Source organism: Apium graveolens, chromosome 4 (genome assembly GCF_009905375.1).
Source record: "Apium graveolens cultivar Ventura chromosome 4, ASM990537v1, whole genome shotgun sequence".
NCBI classification, from domain to species: domain Eukaryota; kingdom Viridiplantae; phylum Streptophyta; class Magnoliopsida; order Apiales; family Apiaceae; genus Apium; species Apium graveolens.
In genome coordinates, this window is record NC_133650.1 from 75,156,077 (window position 1) to 75,159,583 (window position 3,507).

Consider the following 3,507-nt stretch of genomic DNA (forward strand, 5'->3'; position numbering starts at 1 on the left):
TCTCTGGCCAGAGTGAATGAAATTAGAAAAGAGTTTCTAATTTACATTAAATAGAACTAAGCATAGTGAATGTGAAAGCACGTGATTAAATAAGATAGGCTTGACACAAGTTCCATGCCTTGTATTTAATCATGACATTGCAGGGTAGAAGGAATTAATTGTACGGTAACTATTCACTGAATAGGTTCTTGGTATTCTAAGCAGTGAATTCGTATTATCCGGATAGTCGCGATATGCTGAGAAGTATCCCTCACGGTGTAGAATAAATATAATTAATTAATTAATCATATTTAATGAATTAGAGAATTTATATAAATAATGATAAAATAGTTTTATTATTATTTATTTCTACTACCGGCTTAATATTGAACCTACAGGGTCACGCCATAAAAGAGAATGATTTAATGGTGGAGGAATTAATTAATAATGGCTGATAATTATTTATTTATGAAATAAATAATTAATTGGCAAATTTAATAATTGATTAAATGAGATTTAATTGATTATAAATTAATTAAGAAAAGTTCTTAATATTATTAATTAAGAATTTAATTTTTAGAAATTAAATCAAGAGAGAGAATTATTTCTAAAGTGTTTAGAAAAAGAATTAATAATTAAAAGGTGTTTTAATTAATAGTGAGAATAATAAAGGGTTAATAATAATAATATTTTATGGGAAATTTTCAGCTGAAAATTTTGCCTATACATATACTATTATAAACTCTATTTTTGCCTCAACCCAAAAGATTTACAAAACCCTAATTCTCTCCACCTCCTCCTACTCCTTCATTACATCGTTTTCTTGGTGGATACCGGTGGAGTGCTTCACACTTGAGGAGCAACTGTTAGGGACCTCCGCTCGTTGTTCTTGGATCGCTTTTAAATGTTAGAAATCGATCCCTCGATTTTATTTACGATATGTATGAATATTATATGGATTTTATATGTGTAAAATTGTTTTATCATGCTTCCGTGATAGATAAAATCCCACATATACTGTCTTGATATTTAGAATTGTTTAAATAATTACTTGCTGAGCCTTTTTGCTCATTTATTTGTGTTGATCTAAACATGGAAGTTAAGCAAGAAGATGACCAGACTTAGGCGCACCGCTCGTAAGAGTATTCCTGGTGGTCCTTTCCGTACCGTCGGATTTCAAGTGCCAGATTAGGTAGATGCTATGTGAGGAAGCGACGATAGTTGGTGGGAATTGTAATAGCTGGATTTTGGGATTATCTGCCGATTCCAAGTCGAAATCGAATAATTTGGATTTATTTATAATAAGGGTTGTATTTATAATATTCTGGTTGATAGTTATAATCTTGTCTCATATTTTATCCTGTTTAGATCGTAGTAGTTTTCGGGATTTATTATATTTCTGCTGCTATATTATAATAATATATTGGTGTTGTGGGTCCTTATTCCTGATCACGAGTTTGAGGGCGTCACACTGAAGCTGCAGAAAGGCAAGCTTCTAAGGAGTCTAACTCATGATAGTTGTGTAAGTAGAGAAGAAATGTTGGTTAATGAAGCTGGAATGGTTCATGGACCAACAATTACTGATGTTATCCTTGAGGTCCAACCTCTCTCTTCCATGCTAATAGATTTCTCATCTTCATTTGCACAAGGTATAAATCCTGACTCCTCTTTATCAATATTTTGTTGATATGCCCGACCCAGCACCACTAGTACCCCCAAACCCTCTTCGTCCTCCAGTGCTACTCCCTTCCCTAAACTCTCTGGCCTGTAGCCCATTGTTTGGATTTGATTGGTCGTTTTGAAGGTTAGTGAGTGTTGATCATACATTCCTCTAAAATCTAAGTTGTTCATCTCGCATCGATTGTATAAGAGATCCCTGAACATCTCTGGATCGAGTGATCCGGCCTTCGAGACGAGTTATGGTTGCTGTTAAATTTTCGTCACGCTTCTTCGAGATCTCATCGATACTATTTAAACATCGATTTACCAAGACCTCTAGATTAGCCACCACGGCTTTCTTAACAGCCGCCACCACTTCTACTGCAATGGTTTCTCGAATAGACACATGTGTCTCCTTTAGTTGTTCCTTAATGTTCACCAATCAATTTTTTTAGTGGGCAATGTCATCTGTTACAATTCAAGAAACTAAAAATTGATCTACTTTTTATTAGAAGAATACGGAAATTGAATTACAATCTTTCATTACATCTACTTTCTCAATAATATCTATGAATAGCTGAAGCTAACTAGAGAAAGATATTGAGAGAGATCAGAGAGAGAGAGTAAGATCAGAGAGAGAGATATCATGATTCTCTGGATACATTTTTTGTTACTTTCTCACTAATCTATCTAAGAAAGACTATATACAGAGTTTTTGTCTAACAGAGAGGATATGGTCCTGGCACCAGCTGTCATGTGTATGTAACTAACTCTGCTAGAGCTACTGGTCTGGTTGCTGGTGTAGTGTGACTGCATTTGCTGTTTTGGCATTCCGTGATGTCACACCTTCATCATCTTTTTCTTCATTATATGTAACAGCCCCCCGCAAACTGGAATGGCAATTTGTCATGCCAAGTTTGGAAATCAATGTCTGAAACTGTCCAGAAGGAAGGACCTTAGTAAAGATGTCAGCAAGCTGAGCATTTGTAGGTACATAGTTGAGTTGAAGCAAGCCTTCTAGTACTTTATCCCTGGTGAAGTGCACATCAATCTCAATGTGCTTTGTACGTTCATGATGAACGGGATTCTTTGCAATATGAATTGCACTCTGATTGTCACAATGTAATATGACAGGTTTCAGATTTGTCACACCTAATTCAGCAAGTACTCTTACCATCCAAGTAATTTCTGAGGCTGCAGAAGACATTGATCTGTACTCGGCTTCCGAAGAACTTCTAGAGACAATACTTTGTTTCTTAGATTTCCAGCTTACTGGAGACTTTCCTAACAGCAAGATGTAACCTGATATGGATCTTCTAGTATCAAGACATGCTCCCCAATCAGAGTCAGAATAGGCCTGCAAGGTTAATTGCTCCCCTCCTGTCAGCAAGATTCCTTGTCCAGATGTTGATGCCACATAATGAAGGACATGTAAAAGAGCCCTATAATGAGGGACTCTAGGACTATGTAAATACTGACTCAAATGTTGTACAGTGTATGATAAGTCTGGTCTTGTATGTGTGAGAAAATTTAATTTTCCTACCAGACACCTGTAATTGCTAGGATCTGCATAAAGGTCTCCATCATCAGCACTTAGTTTCAAATTCAATGGAAGTGGTGTAACTTTAGATGAACAATTTGTAATTCCAGCTTCCTTGAGTAACTCCATTGTGAATTTCTTTTGAGTTAGTGTGATACCTGAACTGACATATCCCACCTCTATGCCTAAGAAAAAACTTAATTTTCCTAGATCCTTGATGCTAAAGGTGACATCCAAATGAGCTTTAAGATCACTAATACCTTTATGATCATTGCCGGTAAGAATAATGTCATCAACATAAACTGCCGCAATAATGATCTGCTCATTAG

General features: G+C 35.7%; 1 long non-coding RNA gene across 1 annotated transcript; it reads left to right on the top strand.

The window, feature by feature from the left end:
* Positions 1–2,113: 2,113 nt before the first annotated feature.
* On the top strand, positions 2,114–3,287 carry LOC141716779 (uncharacterized). Its single transcript, XR_012573352.1, has 2 exons — positions 2,114–2,672; positions 2,773–3,287. It is a non-coding gene; the product is annotated as an uncharacterized LOC141716779 (long non-coding RNA).
* The last annotated feature ends 220 nt before the right edge of the window (positions 3,288–3,507 follow it).